This window comes from Drosophila suzukii, assembly GCF_043229965.1.
Source record: "Drosophila suzukii chromosome 2 unlocalized genomic scaffold, CBGP_Dsuzu_IsoJpt1.0 scf_2c, whole genome shotgun sequence".
Taxonomy (NCBI): Eukaryota; Metazoa; Arthropoda; class Insecta; order Diptera; family Drosophilidae; genus Drosophila; species Drosophila suzukii.
Window position 1 is genome coordinate 39,439,898 of NW_027255896.1, and position 22,860 is coordinate 39,462,757.

The 22,860-nt window shown below is 39.7% G+C and overlaps 1 long non-coding RNA gene across 1 annotated transcript; it reads right to left on the reverse strand.

The window, feature by feature from the left end:
- Positions 1-1,705: 1,705 nt before the first annotated feature.
- On the reverse strand, positions 1,706-2,335 carry LOC118878559 (uncharacterized). Its single transcript, XR_011605420.1, has 2 exons — positions 2,086-2,335; positions 1,706-1,872 (listed from the first exon to the last, which is right to left on the reverse strand). It is a non-coding gene; the product is annotated as an uncharacterized lncRNA (long non-coding RNA).
- Between the last annotated feature and the right edge of the window lie 20,525 nt (positions 2,336-22,860).

Consider the following 22,860-nt stretch of genomic DNA (forward strand, 5'->3'; position numbering starts at 1 on the left):
GAAAACTGTGGCTGTGTATGTTGCTAGAAGAGACTGGTCGAGAGCAAGGAGTGAAAAGATTTTCGCGCCTCTCCGTGGCTAAATGGCGGAGTGGTGGAATCGCGGTTTGTTGGCGTCTTGCTAGGGTGTAAGGGGCGCCCTACTGGCGTCATCCGCTCATAGCAAGTGAATTTCCAAGTGTGATTATAAGTGGGTGAAAGTGGAAAAGTTTGTGTGTTTACCCAATGCTAATTGTCACCTCTTGCAGCTTAGTTATTTTAAACCAAATCCCGTGAGGGTTTTTCAAGCCCCACAGCGGCAACGGCAAGGCCGCATCGTGGTTTTTCCTCAAGCGGCAGCGTTCTCCAGAGCAGCGCGCTGTTTTTCTTGATTTTTTCCTTGCAAAAATTTGCAATTCTGAAATCCACCGATCAATATTCCCACCACATAAAGAATATCAATATAGTTTGTTATGTTCACTTTCTTTTTATTGTTATTTTTATTTAAACCTAAGTCCAAAAACTTTAAGCAAACACAAAAAAACGAACAGTCGTTCATGTAAGGCAAACAAAACAAACATAAAAGATTACGTTACAAAAAAGTTATGCGCGAGGCTTGTTAGGCAGGCGACATTTTCTTGATCTATTCGCAGATGCGGCAGTCTCTTGGAAGCGCTTTCATCGTAGGGTGCGGCAACAAACAATACGTGAGTCCAACTTTTATTTAACTTAAACATCAAAACACAAACTGCGAAATATTCGCAAAACTCTCCGCAAGGCAAATTAGAGCGCACCGTCGCAAAGGAACGCGAGAACCAAATCAAAAGAGAGATAAGAAAGGAAGTCGCCCGCTAGCTTCCCTCCATTTTCCCCTTACCGCCACTTGGGCGCACAAGCAGCGGCGTCAGAGCTCGCTAGTGGTCCCGCATGTGCGCCTGTAATCACATCGCGGGCGTTGGCCAGGGCTTTTTATGATTGAAGGTTTTCGTTCCAGGAGATCCACAAATGCTTTTGTTTGTTTTGATTTAATATTTTCTTTTATATATTGGGCGTTTAGTTTCTTTTGGCAGCGCTGACTGCAGTCGCTTCGCGACAATTTTTGAGTTTGCGATTTGCGAATGCAATTTTGGGCTCAATTAGAATTTTAAAATATTGTTAGGTTAAATGTTTTTTTGTATTTTTTTATTTAACGTCCTGTTTATGTTCTAAGATTTATTTGTTCATGTTTTTTAATATTTCTATGTTTAATGTTTTATTTTAATGTTAGGCAATAAATTATAATGAATTGCTAAGAGATTTAGTAGTTGAACTAGGGCTGGGGCAGCACCGGTAGAGATGTGGAAAGGGTCCGTGGGAAGAGGTCTTCCCCAGGAAGCAGCAACATCAGTGGTCATGCCTGAATGGGTGTGAGTAAGTATAAGGTGTCAGTTCGTACCCAGTCGTATGTGACAGCATTCCAGCATGCGTTCTTTCATTATGAAATGGCATCAAAAAGGTGTTCCGGGAGTGATGAGTCTGTCCATTCTTTTTACACGGGTGCGGGACAAAAAAGAATGCACCCGTTGCATGCTTCTGGAAGCATAAATCTGGAATGCACCTGGAAGCAACATACTAAACTCCTTCTGGGTGTACTCTTTTTTAATGCACCTGTAACATGTACCCAGGAATGCACCTAGAAGCATTCAAAAACCAAATATCTGGAAGTTTTCCCCAGGAATACATAAAACTGGATTTCAATTTCATATTTATTTTCATTTCAATATTCAAAAACGCAACTAATTTTTAATCGGAGTAACTCCCCTTCTGTACGGTGCTTTGGTGCTTCCTTCTTGTTTATGTACTTTTGTCATTTACGCAGTTCAGTCCTTGGTGTGCCCATTCATTTTTTGCGATTCTGAAAAATATAAAGCAAATTGAATATTATATATTTTGAAATATGTGTATATACATTACAAATATACAATATGTTTATTTTGTATGTACAATTTACATACAAATAGTTATTATTTTATTTGTTTAATATGTTTTTAGTTTGAATGTTCAGTGTACATGTACTGTGTTATTTCATTGTGTTCATATTGAACTAAATTATCTACACTTTACTTACCTGTGAAAATATTGATGTAAAATTGGTCGCAGAAAGCAACAAGCTTTTTCAAAACACGTGGCACGAACTTCACTTTTCAGAACTAAAAATGCAACTGACGAGAAATGCAAGAGACAAGAAAAACCGCTCGCTTCCTTGCATATTCCCTTTTGTCTTTATTATTTGTTTGTCAAGAGAACAGTTCCGAAAAAAGACGATTGTAAAAAAATGCGCATCGGCAACCTTCGGGTTTGAGTTTGGTTTTTTTACATTCCCACTAAATACACCCAGATGGCACCCAAAAGACTGCCCCCAGCACATTTTGCTGGGTAAATTTGCATGCGTGCTGTTTTGCGTAAAAAAGATACGACCCAGAACAATTTCTTTCGGAATACGTTCCCGAAATGGGTGTTTGGGCATGCTTCTGGATGCATTGTTCTGAAACACTTGTAGAAGGCACCGCAATAGAATGCACCCAGCACGCACATTTGCCTTGGAAAATTTGCATGCGTGCTGTTTTGCGTAAAAAAGGTACGACCCAGAACTATGTTTTTTTAAAACACGTTCCGCAACTTACGACTGGTTAGTTTTGCTATCTAAGGTTGTAGTTGCGTCTTACAGTGCATGTCTATGTGTATCTGTGAGGAAAATTTTTTCGCAGCACGTTAATTATACGTTAATATTACTCGTAGAGTAAAAGGGTATACTAGATTCGTCGGAAAGTATGTAAACGGCAGAACGAAGCACAAAGTATATAGATTCTTGATCAGGATCACTAGCCGAGTCGATCTAGCCATGTCCGTCTGACAGTCTGTCCGTATGAACGTTGAGATCTCGGAAACTATAAGAGCTATAGTACTGGGATTAGGCATGCAGATTTCTGAGATTCCTGCGCAGCGAAAGTTTGTTTCAGCAGAGTGCCACGCCCACTCTAACGCCCACAAACCGCCCAAAACTGTGGCTCCTACAGTTGTGATGCTAGAATAAAAATTTTAACTGAAATGTAATGTTCTCACCAATACCTATCGATTGAAACAAAAATGTTTGCCACGCCCACTTTAACGCCCACAAACTTCAAGAAATCGTAGATATGAACGCGGATAGCTCGGAAACTATCAAAGATAGTGAAAAGGGATCTCAGCTTTAGATTCCGTGGTCTTGTACGCAGAGCAAGTTTGTTACGCGAATATGCCACGCCCACTCTAACGCCTACAAACCGCCCAAACCTGTAGCGCCCGAAATTTTCATGCTAGATAAAAAGATAGATAAAAATACCTATCGATTGATCAAAAAAAAAGTTTGCCACGCCCATTTTAACGTGCATAACGGTTAAATCTGTATACCGCCCAGATATCCATACATTGAGATCACGGGTAGGTGGCGCATTTCAATCTCGCCTTGCTGCTTGCATATCTCCACTTCTCTTTGGTCCCATTAGCTGAGTACCGGTTATCTGATAGTCGAGGTACTCGACTATAGCGTTCTTCCTTGTTTTAAGATAGGTTAACAACATCAAGGCATTTTTGGTGCAACACCCTTATCCCCTCAAAGCGACGAGCGCAGCCGAAACTTAAAAGCGTGCGTTGCATCGTAAGTTTTTCCAGCTGCCGCTTTGAACGTTGTTCACTATAGCATTCTTGGGCCCAGCTTTCGGATGGCTGTCCCTTTGTTAAATCAGTACGAATTCTGATCTCGACATTAAACGCACTCTCGTCGCGCCTGCTGTACTCTTTCGCTAATAAATTGTAACCAAGCATAAAGCAACCCGAAACGTCGGATTTAAATTTTGCAATAACTTTAACTGGAGACAATTTTGCGTTGGTATCATCCGTTTGTATAAATAAGGTATTGGATACCCATTTTCCGAGCTCAAGATTTGCGGAAGACATCGGCTGAATAAACTCGTTTCGGTTTTGAAGTAACTCATCCTCACTGTTTGACCCATTTTGATTTTTGAAACATTCGGGTACTTCGGGTAACGTTCCGTAGGTTGCAGTGCAAATTGGAATCAAGCATTCCAGATCTGATGTACTTTCTTTCCAAAAGAGTTTTTGATAGTTTTGGTGCCGTTCGATAACCCATATTTAGCAGAACATTTTAGCAATGTCCGCTGAGAATGCGAACTTGTATATTCGAATGCGTAGGCACGCAGAAAATAGATCGCGTTGGATACTGGACCCCGTGAAAAGAGTGTTATTTAACGCCTTACCATTAGCGTAGCGAATGGATCCATAAAAAACCACTCGCAGTTTTCGGCCAAGCACTGTGTGGTGGAGAGGAATGAACTGATTCCCAGTAGCAATTTCCTCTGTCGGCACCTTACGCATGTGCGTCATATTGATATTCTCCCGCAAAAAGTACACATATACGTCCGTGGCTGCTCGTTTTGTCGTAGTCAACCACCGATTTGAAATGTTTGAGAGCACCATGTAGAGATTCTCCGAGTTCAGGATTTTCCGAGTTGAATGAAAGTTTAACGACATAGTTCCTGTTTAAATCGCGACTATGGGTGGCGAGAAAATGCTTCTGGACCTGTTCGTCTTCCGGCTCCAATTTTATGCTGCCTTGAACGTTATCCAGTTCCCATAACTTCTGAAGCGTGTAGTCGATATCCATTGTTGTGGTTAGTGCATTAGTGTTGCTTGCGTTCGATGTGACGTGTGAAGTTATAACCCATCCGAATACCGACGAAACGGTGATAAGATTACCCTTGTTTTTGTACATCCCAATATCAACTGGTATGTTTGGTATGTTTGTATCTCTCGTCCTCTGTTATCTGGGCAAGATTCCTAACATCATGTGGAATCGGTAGGACATGACGAAGGGAGTGGTGACTTTCTTTGCATTGCCTGCATTTTCATGTTGACTTGCACCTGTTGACCTTATGACCAGGTCGCAACCAGTTGTAGCAAAACGAATTCTTCTTCACAAATGATCCCCTCTGCACCCAGACTTATCCAGAAACTGCTGACAGCCATATAGAGTGTGTTCTGTAGATCTACACTGCTTTTAACGGCAACCATCAATTGTGTTATTCTTTTTGGCTTTTCAGGTTGTGTTGTTGTCTTGCTTCCAGTCGCAAGCTCCCTTTTTCCATCCTGCGCTCCATCCACCTGCGCCATGTGTCAGCGTCAAGTTTCTCTAGGGCTAGATAGATAATCCTACAACCGGGTCCTGTTTGATTAACCGCATCCAACAATTTTATTTGATCAGTCTGAGACCTTCCGTAGAAATGTTGTATCGATCTTTGATTAGTTAACAATGTGTCGAGGACAATTTTTCCGTAATGGCCAAGTGTAATACCAAGTTGGCAACCTCATCAACGAGAAGTGTTTTGAAGTGATGGGACTTCTGGGTGCTAGACAAATACTGTTTGTTAATAATTGTTGACCATATGATCTCCCCACAGCTTTGAAAATGTCTACTCTTTGTGATGCCAAGATAAACCACTTGTTGTTTTGGAAGATTATGGATGCTTGAAGAGATTTTGTTTATAACTATAAGCGAAAGATCATTGTTTCTTGGCCACTTCCTAACATGTGACAGTACCACGTTACGTATATCTAGAAGGTCTAACATTCTACCTATAGGACAGGTAACATACACTTGAACATTGTCATCATACAAATGAACATTACAATTAGACATACATTAGACATCACATACATTAAAAACACAAGTGGACCTAACATAGAACCTAGGGGCACGCCACGCTTAAGTGGGAGTTGTTCTGAACATCCGATTGCACTAAAAACAGTTTGCACTCTACCACTCAATTATGATCCATTATTATTAACCATCAAAGTTAAAGAATTTCAAAAGTTTTTTTACATAGGAGTTCGTGGTTAACAATGTCAAATGCTTTGCTGAAGTCCAATAGAGTTAAAAATGCTATCGTCGTGTTATCGAATTTGACTTCTCTTTAAGAAGCGAATCCAAAACATCCCAAGGAGAAACACACATAAACTAATGCTATTATCACAGATATTATTCACAGTAATGTCAAGATTAGGGTTGGTCATAGTTTCAGGTACGTGTGATTGCACAAATTTTATATTCAAATCATTGGGTCAGCAATTATTTGGCTTATGCGTTTTTAACTCTCTTCGTTTCTGTTTTATCCTCATTACACTTTAAAGTTTTTGTGAGTAATTAGAACGCTTTGTATTAACGGTTAAGAATGTTACAGTAGCCTTAAGGACTTAAATTCTTTACTTTTTCCATCTTATATAAACAACATCTCTTTGACAAATTTTTGCAGCTATAATATTATAAAATCAAAGATTATTCTTGGCCTTAATAATTTGTTTAAGGGTCACAAATCTTTCATGCATTGAGTCTACGGTTTCTGTCAAGAAACCTAGTTGGGCCTTTACTTCAGTTCAAGTGAATAAGTAATTTAGATCGAGGACATTTAAATGCTGGCTAAGTATGTCAAATGGGATCAAATAGATAAAGTTAGATAGATTAAGTCGTGCCTTGAAAAAGCTGACACTGACAGTTTGTCATATAAAAGAGTCGTGTTAAGGTCATTGATAAAAAAAACATCAAGACGACTGTTAGAGTATTGGAAAAGTTAGTAGGTATAGTCGAGTTTAATAGTATCAGTCCAAGGCTCTGCATCTCAAAGTTTAGATGCGGCTCATTGATAAAATTACAGTTAAAAAATCTGGTTATTACAACGTCGTTGTACCCGAGAAGCACATTGGAAGCGCTACCGCTCCCGTTCACTTGTAAAATTAGGTACACATTGTAGCGGCGACTGAAGCAACGAAATTTTTCTTTTTTAGTTCGGCCCAGAAAAATAATTTTTTTAGGTTTTGTTTGAGCTTAGCTTAGTTTCAAACCACAAATATTAGTAAGCCCGGTTTAGTATTTTTTTTGAGATGACAACTGACCGTGGCGATAGTAATCAGCTGTACTAGGGTAGCGCTGTTATGCTTGGTTTCAAACCACAGATGTTAGTAAGCCCAGCTTACTTAGTATTTTTTTTGGGAATGCCAACTGTCCGGGGCTGGCATGATCAGCTGCACCAGGGGAGCTCTGGAAAGCTTAATTACCAACATGGCGTGATTACCGGCTGCGATGCATTTCCGCTGGCAGCCTAGACCAACATTACCCGGTTCCGTTCTATTTCTTTTCAATCGAGCAGTCGCGGAGTGGACATGGACTAACAAAATTAAGTTCCCAGTCCCAAACAAGTTCGAAACTTTAACTCGGGTACGCGTGCATCTCGCAAGTATTGCGATTCGATAGTGAAAATTTGAATAAAGACACCCGCCAAAGCTTAGACCGAGTAAGTTTCCCGGCGAATTGGTTTTCTTTCTGTGTCTAACCCCCGCTCATGTCTCAGGCAGCTGAAGAGGAAAACTTAGAGTCGTCCCGGCTACGAGAGCCAGCAGGCCAGCAGCAAGTTATATCATTTTTATACCCGTTACTCGTAGAGTAAAAGGGTATACTAGATTCGTCGGAAAGTATGTAACAGGCAGAAGGAAGCGTTTCCGACCCCATAAAGTATATATATTCTTGATCAGGATCACTAGCCGAGTCGATCTAGCCATGTCCGTCTGTCCGGATGAACGCTGAGATCTCGGAAACTATGGGAGCTAGGCTATTGAGATTTGGCGTGCAGATTCCTGAGCTTCCTACGCAGCGCAAGTTTGTTTCAGTAGACTGCCACGCCCACTCTAACGCCCACAAACCGCCCAAAACGGTGGCTCTTACAGTTTTGATGCTAGATAAAAAATTTTAACTGAAATGTAATGTTCTCATCAATACCTATCGATTGACCCAAAAAAAATTTTGCCACGCCCACTTTAACGCCCACAAACCGCAAAACCCTGTGACGCCCACAATTTTCATGCTAGATAAAAAATTTTAACTGAAATGTATGGTTGCCACGCCCACTCTAACGCCCATAACGCTTAAATCTGTATACCGCCGGTAGGTGGCGCATTTTAATCTCGCTTTGCTGCTTGCATATCTCCATTTAGCTGAGTAACGGGTATCTGATAGTCGAGGTACTCGACTATAGCGTTCTCCCTTGTTTTTTTGGTTGGATTGGCGAGATTTCTGCCGGCAACGGCCCGGGAAAAAAATCCTAAGAAAACCAAAACGTTTTCGGGGCACAATCGTAAGGTAGATATGCTCGAGAATAGTGTATTTTTTTAGGTATTTACTGTAACCGTTACCCAATCGTCAGGTTGTGCCCAGTTAGCAGTATGTAAAAAACCCACGTGCACATACCGAGGAGCACCCCCATAAACGTCATGTGTACCCAACCCGGCACCAACGAATACGCATGCGCTGCTAACCCTTTTGCTCATGCGCGCATTTACGAGCCGCTACTTATGCACATGGACGTGTAATCTTTTGGTGCACACTTAAGCAGCTACACCGCGGGAAATCTCTAGGCCGCACATACACATCAACAGCAGCCTTACCCCAATGCACATAGGCGCAAATTTGAACGGGGTTTAACCCTCTGCTATTTCTTTGTATTATCTCTGGCAATCAACCCAATCACTTGCCCTAATTGCGAGCATATTTAACCTGCAACCACAGTGAACCCCCTGGGGAAAAATATCTATGGAAATTAAAAAAAAAAAATATAATGGAGCGAATCTTAATTAGTTTATAGTAAATACTACCTTAACTTAAATAACGATTTTGTGCCTCTAAAGAATCGGGATATAATGGCAAGAAAGTTCCTTTTTGAATTGTTTTCAAAATATATTCTTAGGTCACTTTAACCCTATGGTGCAAAACGCCATAATCTTTTTCCAGCACACCTGCGTCGGGAGATCGATCTTTCGCCGATGGAAAAGTTGCCGTGAGTTTGAAAACTAAACGTTTATTTCCTATATCTACCTTTATCTTTTGAAAACTAAAGCAGACTTTTATTCGAACGGCCAGCAATAATAATAAATGAATCCCGAATCTAATGAAGCATTAAATTAACGAAAATATTATCTAATAAATATTAAGTACTTAAAGAGAATAAACTTGAATTTAATTTTGAATTTTATCAAAAATATTTTATTAAATTAATAGCTCACACTGAAGCGAATTGAAATTCTAAACTTTGAAACAACCACCTTATCTTACAAAAACCATATATATATGTTCTCTTAATTAAGATTATAGGCCATTGCTTAAACATTATTACTATTTTTATACCTATTACTTTATCATGAATTACTATTACTAAACTACTATTAATTATGTTTTCTTTCCCTGAATTTATTATAAAAATGGAAGCTTAAATTCCCCAAAATTTACTGAACTCAGCTGATGTTTTCTCGGTCGTAGGGTACAAAAGGGTCACCAGAGCCATGCTCTTGCGGCAGGTGATCATAGGTAGGGTGGGCAACATGCGAGCACAATAACATCCGTGTCTTCGCTGCGTTAAGATTTCTCTCTTTCTTTTCTTTTCTTTTCTTGAGTCTTTAAATTCTAATTCTTTCCGAATTTATTTATATTTCTTCCGGCTTAGTTAACTAACTTATAATTTTGTCGCAAGCACGCTCAATTTTTAGTCTGTTAATAATAATGTGTAGGTAGTGTCAGGGTCAGTATAAAGCAAGAACAACACCCCCAAAGCCGACGAGTTAGTGCCGGACCCTAAAGCGTGCCCCGCAAGTACAGATCCTTCGATTCAAAACACTTCAGTCGAACGTTACACGCTACAACATTTCCCAATTCCCAATTCTTACATACATATTAGTTTCCTTTTTATACCCTTGCAGAGGGTATAATGATTTCAATCAGAAGTTTGCAACGCAGTAAAGGACGTTTCCGACCCCATAAAGTATATGTCCGCCTGTTCGTCTGTCCGTCTGTCCGTTTCTACGCAAACTTGTCTTTCAGTTTTAAAGCTATGGGGCTGAAACTTTCCCAAAAGTCTTATTTCTTCTGCAGGTAGTATATAAGTCGGAAACAGCCGGATCGGACAACTATATCTTATAGCTCCCATAGGAATAATCGGAAAATTTTTGTTACAAAAATATATATATATTTTTGGTGTTTTTAAGCTTGGAAATAACATTTTTCATTTAGATCTGAATTTCGAATTTTATTTTATCAAAATCGGACGACTATTTCATATAGATGCCATAGGAACGATTGGAAAATTGGTGTGAAAAAATATGAAACAAATTATACCTTCGGTGTTTTTTGAAATATTATCCTTTACTATTGGGAATAAAATTTTTTGTATTTTTGAATTTAATAATTATAACTGCAAGGGTATACAAACTTCGGCTTGCCGAAGTTAACTTCCTTTCTTGTTAATCTTGTGTTAATATATATAGCCACACTAACAGCATGCCTTTCACATCGGATCTGTACACATTCATTAAGTTGAATATGTTGGACCTTATCAAACAAATACCTGAACTCTTTAATCTTTTTTCAAAAGCTGCGCATTAATATGGCAGATATGTAATCTATTATTTTGTTTGACAAGAACCTTTAATATTGTTTATATGTATATGTTTTATGTATGTATGTTTTTATTATTTTCCGATTATTCCTATTGGAACTATAAGATATAGTTGTCCGATCCGCCTGGTTCCGTCTTATATACTATCTGCAAACGAAATAAGACTTTTGGAAAAGGTTCAGCCCGACAGACGGACATGGCTAGATCGACTCGTCTAGTCATGCTGATTTACGTCAAAAGGGCGTTTAATTTCATGAGGCTGTGTCAAGCGGCAGTTTTATCCAGATGTCTACATCTCGCGCGCTCGCACTGCCGTCCGCTCTCCCTCTCCCCTAAGTCACAGCTCCGCTCTGGAGCGCTTATTTAAGTTAGGCTTATCTAGTTCATGTTTCAAAGTGCAAAAACCAAAAAGTACCCCCGTGTTTTTGCGCACCCTTCGTTCTTGGGACTTCAGCGATCAAGCCACCCCGCCCCAACATTTTGGTCCAGTCGAAGCCGGATTTCAAAATCGTTGGATTTTCCTCTCCTGGAGTTTCCTTTGATTTTTCCCAGCAGGCTTGAACCGCACCATATAAGTGCCACTTACAAAAATTGGCCGGTCATACTGCCCTACTAACCCTATTTCGACTATCTTTCTGTATGATATATTGTCTAAATCCAAAAGTGATTAATCCGACGCAACGGCATTGAATATATGTATTTCAATTCCGTTACTTGTGCCCGAAAATATTCCAGTTTCCTTTGCCCGCAATTGTACACTTGAAAGAATTCCAGTAGATATTTCAGTGCTTCTATTCAACTACAATATTTCTCAAATATATTATCAATTCCAATTGTGTGTAAAGTATAACTCAGCCACAGTAACAAATTCCCGATCATAAAATGTTTTCTTAAGATTTGCATTCTTTATTTTTTACCATGTTCCAGATGCGTGTGTATATTTACATGAACATCCTTATACAGTCCACTCGAAGTACTCTTTCTTTTACAGTCCAACTCCAACTACTTTTCTCGATCTATAATTACGGCTAAATTATTTCTAAAATTAAAATCAAAGTTACAATATCCACAAAGTTACTCCAGAAAATTTAGTTGTGCAGGTGACAAACAAACGCACCGACATACAAACATAAGCGAAGTCTTTACAATTCCCGCAACGTTATTCCGCTATTCGCACCCCACATACGTACACATGTTCAGTGTACATACAAATTAAAGTCGTCGTTTGTAAATGATTTAAAAAAATGTATCTTTTATTTTAAAACTTGGGTGTTAAACCTTTATTCTTAAAACACAATATTACAAGACACTTTTAAAACTTGTGAACCGATCGTCCCGATTCAATATGAAATTCATTTAATTGATCTCTTAATTCTGTTAAAAAAATTTCTTGGTAATAGTTTTTTCTGGTTCTGGCCGTTTTTTTTGGTTACAAATAGTATAGAATTTTTATTTATTTTTATCAAATATATAATGATTAAAATTAATAATATAAAGGTAAGTGATATTTTAGTATTATTAATTGTAATGAAAGAATTTAAAATGTTTATATTATCTAAAGAAAGTTCTGAGTTATTTGATAATATGTAATCGGATTATCATAATTTTTGAAGTGGTTCGTAGTTAAGTAGTTAAGAATTTTGTTTTCCAAATTTAATCTTTGGCGGTGTTTGTGCAAAGGCGATGTGGAAACTAAAAATTAAAAATGGAAGGAAAACCCAAAAATCGTCTGCAGGAGGTCAGTGCAGATGAAATATGACGCCTAATCTAAGCTGTTGCCCTTTATTGTGGGATTTCACCGATAGGAAGCAATACAACAGGGGCAAATCCGCAGAATAGTTGATGTGCTGGAGGAGAATCCTAGTGGGAAGGAACATGCCGAGTGGGACTTCGATCTCTACATGGACATCCCGCCGGGCGCGTCCTCGCAAAGAAAGTAAGATCTCGCCAACAGAATTTGTTTGCGTTTTACTTATAGAAGTATCTTTTTAGCAGAACCACCAGTAATACGATCTCTGACGACCTCTCCATTAGGACTCCGGACACCACCACCACCAGCTACTTGGCAGCTTAAGCGGAGCTGGAGGACACGCTGGTATCTATAGGGAGGAGGAAAATAGGGAGCCCGCTAAGGAATAGTTGGAGAAGCCATAGCCAGCCACTGCCAGGATGCTGGGCGACTTCCTGCAGCATCAGCGGATCAACCCCGCTCCCAATCCGGCTCCAATATGCCCACTGGGACTCGGAGCGGGAGTGCGGTTGCTCGGGAAAGATGGCGAAGCGAGAAAGAAGCTTTAACTACTAATTTACATAAATAAAAACATTCGTTGAACATTCCATACTAGATTAGTCGGAAAGTATGTAACAGGCAGAAGGAAGCGTTTCCGACCCCATAAAGTATATATATTCTTGATCAGGATCACTAACCGAGTCGATCTAGCTATGTCCGTCTGTCCGTCTGTCCGTCTGTCTGTCTGTCTGTCCGGATGAACGCTGAGATCTCGGAAACTATGAGAGCTAGGCTATTGATTTGGCGTACAGATTCCTGATCTTCTTACGCAGCGCAAGTTTGTTTCAGTAGACTGCCACGCCCACTCTAACGCCCACAAACCGCCCAAAACTGTAACTCCTACAGTTTTGATGCTAGATAGAAAATTTTAACTGAAATGTATTGTTCTCATCAATACCTATCGATTGACCTAAAAAAAGTTTGCCACGCCCACTTAAACGCCCACAAACCGCGAAAACCTGTGACGCCCACAATTTTCATGCTAGATAAAAAATTTTAACTGAAATGTATTGGTGTTGTCAATACCTATCGATTGATAAATTTGCCATGCCCACTCTAACGCCCATAACGCTTAAATCTGTCTACCGCCGGTAGGTGGCGCATTTTAATCTCGCTTTGCTGCTTGCATATCTCCATTTCCCTTTGAGTAACGGGTATCTGATAGTCGAGGTACTCGACTATAGCGTTCTTCCTTGTTTATTATAATCCGGTTGAACTAATTCTACTTGAGCAATGAGATTTTCTTAAAGCTCGTTAAAAGCTTTAAAAGCTAGGTCATCTAGCTGAATTAACATTTTTGTTGACATTCTTTTTGAAATTTTGCCATTATGACCTCCAAGATATTTTGTTAGAGGTTTGGCTATAGAGGCGTAATTTAAAACAAATTTTTTATATTAGCCCGTAAGGCCTAAGAAACTTCTTAGTTCCCGAATATTTTTTGGAAGCGGATATTTAATAATGGTGTCAATTTTTTCTGGGTCTGTCTTGATGACGTTATAAGATACGATGTATCCTAGAAAACTGGTTTCGCGTTTAAAAAACTTTGATTTTTCTAAAGATATTTACATGTTTGCCCTTAATATTATATTTATAATTTTGTTTAAGTCTATATAATGATGTTCAATCGAGTTTGAGAATATTATAATGTCGTCCATGTAGACATGACCAGTTTTCCCTATTTGTTCTCTGAGGATGTCGTCCATTGCTCTCTGAAAAATTCTTGGTGCATTTGTTAGTCCGAATGGCATTCTTAAAAATTCGTATTCTCCATTATTTATTGAAAACGATGTTTTTGCACATCAGATTCTTTCATTAATATCTGATGAAAACCTGATTCTAAATCTATTGTTGAAAAATATCTGGCTTTTCCCAAATTAGATAGAATTACTGATGGGTCTTGCATTGGGTACCTGTCAGGTATGGTACTTTCATTTAATTTTTTATAGTCAATGACGTGTCTTAATTTACGGCTTCCGTCTTGATTTTCTCCTTTCTTTGGGACTACCAGAACTGTTGAATTATAAGGGCTTCGACTAGGCCTTATAATTTCTTCTGCTAACATTCTACTGATCTCGCTATTCACGAAGTACGGATGTTGTTTCCCGTATATTGGCCTGTCGTGAATAAGATTTATTTCCCCATTTATGTCTGTTCTAAAAGGAATTTGCATATTTATCTTTGAATTCTCTTTTTCAATATAGTGAACTATTTTTTCCTTTAGTCCGTCTAATGGATCAGTACCTATATTGTTTATCTGTTGTTTGTCGGATAACTCAACGACGGCAGGCTTGAAATTTTTACTTTTTAAACGATTTTTATTTATTTGATTTTTGACGGTATTTACTTCGTCGGCACTTTCAGGATTTTTAATTCCCAAGATAATTGTATTTTTTTGACGTATATTTCTACGTCGGCACTCTCAGGATTTTTAATTCCCAAGATAGTTGTATTTTTGTTGACGGATATTTCTACGTCGGCACTCCCAGGATTTTTAATTCCCAATCTTTTTTCACTATTTTTCACATATAATGAATCTGTGTTTTCGCTATTTTTATCATCAAAATATTTTTTTATAGTAAATTCTTTTAACGGAAGAATAATTTTTTCTTCAATTAAACTTATTTCATTTTTTTCTCATTATCATAATATTTTAATTTTTTTGTTTTCCCTTTATATATACTCCCTTTTCTATAATTATTATAGCTCCCATTTTTCTTAATAAATTGAATCCAATTTGCAGATCAGATTCTAATCCTTCGATTTCATAAAATAATTGTCTTGTTTCAAATATATTTATAATATGGTAATACCTAATAATTGAATACCCATGAACTGTAGTTACCTTTTTGTATATTGATAACTCATTTTTGTTTTCGAAAATTCCCTTTTTTATATAACAAGCAGTGGTTTCTGTATCTATTATAATCTTTAACTGCTTCTTGGTTTTTCGGTCTGTCCTATTTAAATAAGGCATTCCCCTGTAAGTGTTTGGTCTAAAAAATGATCTCCGTTGATATTATTTAATCTGGTTACTTTATTAGCTGGCTGATTTACTGTTCCATCTGGTTCCCTTTTCAGGGCTTGAGTTTGCTCTCTATTTTGGTTAGTGCGATAGTAATTTGATCGATTATTATTTTGATAATAATTATTATTATACCTACTTCGATTATTATTTGCCTACCAATTATTATTCGGCTGCCTATTGTAATAAGGTTTATTCTGTAGTTGAATCGATGGATCAACATCCATTGGCTCGACGGCTTGTTGCTTTTGATTGTTATTTTGATTATCGTTTTGCCAAAAATTTCCCCTTTGTGGCCAATTATAATTCTGGTTATTACTCCAATTATTTCCCATTTTATTAGTATTATTGTTCTGTCGTTTTTGATCAAATTGTAAGTTGTTTCCCTGATATTTATTTCCATTTTTAAATCAATTAAATCTGTTTGCAAATTGCGCACGGAAATTGTTTGATTCTAATTCTTGGACCTTGGACCATTGTGCAAATCTGGTGGATTTAATGAGAAAAGAGTTTCTGAGATAGATCCATTTAGCCCAGATATAAATATTCGTAGAGCATGACTCCTTATTGTTTTGTTTGTTTCTTTGGCAATTACGCTGTCCTTTTCGTATGTCATTATGGTTTTGTTTATTAGTAGAGTCATTTTTTTGTTGACTTCATTATAGTATTCTGTAACTGTCATTCGTCCCTGCCTGAGGATACTTAGTTCTGACTAGAGAATATGTATTGGTCGTTTATTGCTATATATAAAGTCCAATCTAGACAAGATTGCTCGAGAGTTTAAAACGGTGCCATGATTGGTAAGAGCATCATGGGCAGCTCCCATAATTTTATTTCGTAAAATTGTTAAGGCGATACAATATTGTTCACTTTGAATTTTATAGAGACTCATTACAGTTTCTGCGGCTTCCCTCCAACCTACATATTGTGTCGGTTCCCCCGTGAATTTCGGTAAAGATTTTACCACTTCAAGTGCTGTATCGCATTTTATAGTTGGGTCGATTGTTTGTATTTTATAATCCTCCACAGTGTTTGCATCTGTGGCTTACTTTCCTTCTAAACCTTTTAATGTCCTGCTCACTTCACTTAATTGAACATTTATCAATCTATTTATCAATTCCACTGTTAAGCCGCCTGCTGTGGCTATACTACCTGCAGAAAAATTTGGTGCTGAACCTCCGGTTGCCATTGTTACATTTATTTCACCAAAACTATTTATTAAATCTTCCAGATTGTTTCTCGATATTTTTTATTAAATCGCGAATCTATCTTACTTTTTATCAATGTTTAAATCTTATATTATTTTTCTTAAATTCCCTGATCTTAAATTATAATCTTTAATTTTTTATTATTGAAAATTGATTTCTCACGAGACTGTCCCGATGGGGTCTTCCTTATGTGAGGTTGTGGGTTGATCTTCCTTCCTGGATTCAGTAAAGATTAATGGCGATAGAAAGCCCTTCCTTCCTTCTTTAATTTTTTTGTTTCAGCGTGCTGTGATTTTGTTGTTGTTGTTGCTAAGGCTTGTTTGTTTAAATGTTTCAGTTTAGTTCGTTTCTGTTTTAAATCATTTTTTGCTTTACTTTGTGTTCTTGTATTTTTTTTTGGTTTAAGATTTTGGTCCACCTTTTTTTTTTAAATTCATCGTTAAATTGATTATTTCATTTATTAATTTCCATTTAATTGTTGTTAACGATCACTGTCACTTTGTTGTGTTGTTTGGTGGATTTTTTAATTTCTCCACTAGAAATGTTGAGTTCTTGGCAGCGCGAGATCCGTTTATATTTAACTTATTAAGACGGACTACTACTAGATTCGTCGGAAAGTATGTAACAGGCAGAAGGATGCGTTTCCGACCCCATAAAGTCTATATATTCTTGATCAGGATCACTAGCCGAGTCGATCTAGCCATGTCCGTCTGTCCGTCTGTCTGTCCGGATGAACGCTGAGATCTCGGAAACTATGAGAGCTAGGCTATTGAGATTTGGCGTACAGATTCCTGATCTTCTTACGCAGCGCAAGTTTGTTTCAGTAGACTGCCACGCCCACTCTAACGCCCACAAACCGCCCAAAACTGTAACTCCTACAGTTTTGATGCTAGATAGAAAATTTTAACTGAAATGTATTGTTCTCATCAATACCTATCGATTGACCTAAACAAAAGTTTGCCACGCCCACTTAAACGCCCACAAACCGCGAAAACCTGTGACGCCCACAATTTTCATGCTAGATAAAAAATTTTAACTGAAATGTATTGGTGTTGTCAATACCTATCGATTGATAAATTTGCCATGCCCACTCTAACGCCCATAACGCTTAAATCTGTCTACCGCCGGTAGGTGGCGCATTTTAATCTCGCTTTGCTGCTTGCATATCTCCATTTCCCTTTGAGTAACGGGTATCTGATAGTCGAGGTACTCGACTATAGCGTTCTTCCTTGTTTATTATAATCCGGTTGAACTAATTCTACTTGAGCAATGAGATTTTCTTAAAGCTCGTTAAAAGCTTTAAAAGCTAGGTCATCTAGCTGAATTAACATTTTTGTTGACATTCTTTTTGAAATTTTGCCATTATGACCTCCAAGATATTTTGTTAGAGGTTTGGCTATAGAGGCGTAATTTAAAACAAATTTTTTATATTAGCCCGTAAGGCCTAAGAAACTTCTTAGTTCCCGAATATTTTTTGGAAGCGGATATTTAATAATGGTGTCAATTTTTTCTGGGTCTGTCTTGATGACGTTATAAGATACGATGTATCCTAGAAAACTGGTTTCGCGTTTAAAAAACTTTGATTTTTCTAAAGATATTTACATGTTTGCCCTTAATATTATATTTATAATTTTGTTTAAGTCTATATAATGATGTTCAATCGAGTTTGAGAATATTATAATGTCGTCCATGTAGACATGACAAGTTTTCCCTATTTGTTCTCTGAGGATGTCGTCCATTGCTCTCTGAAAAATTCTTGGTGCATTTGTTAGTCCGAATGGCATTCTTGAAAATTCGTATTCTCCATTATTTATTGAAAACGATGTTTTTGCACATCAGATTCTTTCATTAATATCTGATGAAAACCTGATTCTAAATCTATTGTTGAAAAATATCTGGCTTTTCCCAAATTAGATAGAATTACTGATGGGTCTTGCATTGGGTACCTGTCAGGTATGGTACTTTCATTTAATTTTTTATAGTCAATGACGTGTCTTAATTTACGGCTTCCGTCTTGATTTTCTCCTTTCTTTGGGGCTACCAGAACTGTTGAATTATAAGGGCTTCGACTAGGCATAATGATAATAAAATATGGTTAAGTGAGAATAATATAAATAAAATGTAGAAGTGTGTAAATGGCTAAGAACAAATTGCTGAGTGTACCGTAACCACGGTTTTTCGACCGGGGGCTACTCAGCTGTACTGTGAAAAGTGAACAAAAAGGTTTCCCATTTCCCAAAGAAGAACAAGTATATTTTTTATTATATTTATTTATTATATATTTATTTTATTTTATTAATATAAGTACTATGTCTTCCCGCGCCAGGATTCCCAGGCGCGGGCTTCTTCTTGCCAATTTTCTGGTGAGGCGGTTCATTCGCCGCCTCACCCTCTGTTGACTTTCCTGAATCCTGAATATCTGTCTTTGAGTCCTTATAAGTTGCTCCTGGACTTGGAGCAACTGACTTCGGTCGTTCTTCTGTCCCTGCGGCTATTGCATGATGTGCTCTCCAGACTAAATCGGGTCGCAGCTCGGCGGGAACCCAGAGCTTCCATGCTCGAGTGTTATCCACGGCGATGTTTAGGCAGAATCCCATCCGTTTATATACATAGCCTTCTGATGTTTGAAGGTCTGGACTTTTACCTAAATTTTCGTCCACCGCCTGCACTAGGTTGACATAATCCGATGACTGGAACGCTGTTGAATCGAGGTTGATGTGTATGTCCAGTTCTTATGCACCAGCCTTCTGTAGCTCGTCCATATGAACTCGTGGGAGAGCATCTGGGACCCTTTCCTGTGTTCTGTGGTGAAGTCAAACGCTTGTAGCTTCAGACTCCATCGCGCAAGCCTGCCTGATAAGCCTTTCTGACCCATCAGCCATTTTAGACTAGCGTGGTCATTGATCACTTTGAAGGGCATCCCATCTACGTAGGCACTGAATTTGGTAATGCTGAGGATAGCGGCATAGCATTCCAACTCGGTTATGCTGTAGTTCCGCTGTGCTTTGTTCAATTTGGCAAACATATAGGCAATGGGATGTTCTCCGCCCTCGTCATCGGTTTGGAACAAAACTCCTTCCACTCCAGTGGTCGAGGCATCACATTGGATGGTAAATGGTTTTTTAAAATCTGGGGTGACGAGTACAGGTGCTGTTGCCATGTTGGTTTTTAAAAGTTCAAACGCCTTGATTGCCTCTTCTGACAATTCAAATTTCTTTATGCGGTCTTTCTTCAAACAGTCGTAAAGCGGTGCCGCTGTCTGGGCGTAGTTTTGGATGAACCTTCTGTACCAGCCTGTCATTCCCAGGAACCTCCGCAACTGTTTGGCGGGGCTAGGTTGGGGAAATTCCTGGAACGATTGTATTTTCGCATCATCTGTTCGGATGCATCCTCCCCCAACTACATATCCTAAATATCTTGCCTGGCTGTAGCAAAATTTGCTCTTGTTTACATTTATTGTTAGATCTGCCCGCTGTAAGCAGGCACTGACCTAGCTCAACATATCAATGTGGGCTTCAAAAGTAGGTAAACAGACCAGTGAGTCATCCAGATACACAAATACATTTTCGCGTAGCGCCGCTGCTATAACTTTATCCATTAGTCGGCACATTCGCTGCGCGGCATTGCACAAGCCGATCGGCATGACTGTAAACTGATACAGTGGCCTGCCGGGCACTGTAAACGCGGCTTTCTCTCTGCTTTGGTTTCGAGAGGTATTTGCCAAAAGGCGTCTTTTAAGTCAATTGCGGAAATGTAATACGTTTCCTGCAGTCGACTCAACAGACCCTCGATATGTGGTACCGGGAATCGACCGGGAATTTACTTTACGCGCATCGATGCAAGGTCGATTTTTTGGCCCTTTTTGCACCAGTGTTACCGGTGAACTCCAGCTACTATTGCTCTCTTCGATCTCGCCTAGAACTAACATGCGATCTAGTTCGGCATACACCAGCTTCTGTTTAGCTGGGGATATCGGGTAATGTCGCTGCTTGTTTGGTAGGTCCTCGTTGGTCACTTCAATTATATGTTGCTCTAAGCTGGTCTTTCCTAATCCTTTTTCTAGACAAGAAGGGTATGTGTCTATCACTTGCTGCAGCTTACAATGTTGTTCTGGGTTAATCTGATGTGGGGTACAGTCGGTCTCGGGCTTGAGCGTATTGTTCATGTCTAGGTCTCCGTTCACAGGGTAGAAATCCGGTGTTGTTTCAACGGCGGCAACCTCGCGTCCACCTTTACCGAGGAATGTGAGGGCGAACGTATCCCAGAAATTAATTCCGAAATAAAATCGTTGTGTCAGACCTGGCACTATCAAAAACTCTAGGTCCTTGGTTTCTCCTTTCCATTCCACAGGTAACGTTATGGCTCCGGTTACTTGGGTCTCACCACCGCTGGCTGTGCGTACACATTCTTCACTTAGCTCCTCTGCCAATACAGTTCGCACTGGCGCCTGTGTCCAGTAATGCGAGTATCTCTTCTCCATCGACCTTCGTTTTGGCAAAGAAACGGTTGTCATTTTGCACGCTCACCACCGTGTCCACCACCTTTTGCTTGAGTCGGCGATACGTGTACGAGCAAGTTCGTACTCCCTCTCTCGTTGTTCTAGGCTGTTATGGGGGAGATTTGGTTGGGCTTCGGTGTTTTTACCGGAAAGGGTTGGTCCTGGTCCGCCCGGCTATCCCGGTCTTGCCTGACGGACTCCGCGCAAAAGCCGCTGGGTTAGCATCTGCATCCGTCCCGACTTTCTCGCAGAACCTGCACGTGGCGTCGTGGAATTTGATCGGGCAGGATTCTTCCTTCGCAGGATGCTTCCTGTAGAAATCTGCTCCTTTTCTACACTTATAACACACCAGCGCGTGTAATGGGCCTCGGCATCCTTGTCCATCCTCGTAACGCACTCGTGTGTCTTTCCGCTGCCGGTTAAATTCTTCCACCGCGACCGCGTCCGGTAAGTCCTCCAGTGTCTAGAATTCCTCTATTTCCTTGACCGCCGCTCGGCGCATGTTTCTTCCTGTGCAAGCATTGTAAGCTGCGTCCGCTTCCATCGAACTTTAGGTTCCACCTGTCTAGTCTGACATCTTTTGGTCTTGGTCCCTGAAATTATGAGTTCCGATCGATCTCTGGATGCAGTTGGTGACTCGACTCTCTCTCGCTTGTTCGGGATTGGCCGTGTGACGGAGTATCAACCCGCCTGGGTGTTCTTTGCCGATGCATCTGGCTATTGAGCATGTCCTGCGTGAACGGTTCAAGAGACGGAGTCTCTTGATATCTGAAGAAACTGTCCGTGAGATTCGGAACAGTTTGGGGCGGCGAAGGCTGTCCCTTCTGTTCGGGTCTCCTGAATGTCGGAGACTGCAACTCTGTTATTTGTGCTTTCAGCGCTTCTATCTGGGCGCTCATACCACGCTGCATTTCGTTGCTCTGTCTCAAGAGCTCCAGCAATCTTTGTTCCCGCCGCTCGGCAGCCTCTAAGTTGTCCTCTTCATGCCTCTGAAATTGGGGAAGCATGCTTGATCTCCCCTTCGGCGGTCCTAGGGGTAGATTCTCCCCACCGGCGGCTCCCCATTTCAGTATACTGGTCCAGATTGTTTTCTTCAGACAGTGTATCTACCTGTTCTGCCTGATTCTGCGCGAGCTCCCACGGCTCTATTTCCGGTGAATCTCCCAGCCTTGGCGCTCTCGCACTCCGGCGTTGGTGATTTTCACCGCGCGTTGTTGCTCGAGTCACTCTTCCGGTGCTGGGTTGGAATAAGACCTTCTTTTTGGCCCCCTTCATTTATATGATTGGGCCTTCTTTAAAGGCCTCCGATTTCTTTTATAAATTGTCACTTTGTGCTGATTAATACACGCACTAAAATTTGTCTTCACCTTTTTTTTTTTTTTGGTTTAATATAAAAAGTTCACGTTATTCTTTTCAAAGGTCCCGGTCAGCGACGTAAACGCTGAATAAGTAGACAATAAAAATGTTTTTAAACTGGGGGTGTTTCTCTCTGCTTCTTAAGTTTCTCTTCGGTCAAGAACCGTCCTATGTTTAAGCCCCCAAAAAAAAAACAAAATAAATTTCCCTAACTAGGGGTGTTAGCCGCTTCTACACAATTGGGTTCCGCTAAACTAACATGCCCTTACTTTCCCTTTCTCTAGACAGCTCAAATGTTCCAAGCGGAATGGCTGTGTTTAGATAAGGAATCTGTCCTAAAACCCCCTCCCACCAGTCGTCGGAAAACAAGTTGTTTGACCGATCATTCTCGGGCTCCACAACCGTCTCCTATTTCTCTGGACTCGAACCAAGCAAACGACCTGACCAACTAGCCTAATACGTTGTGGGGCGTCGGCCAGA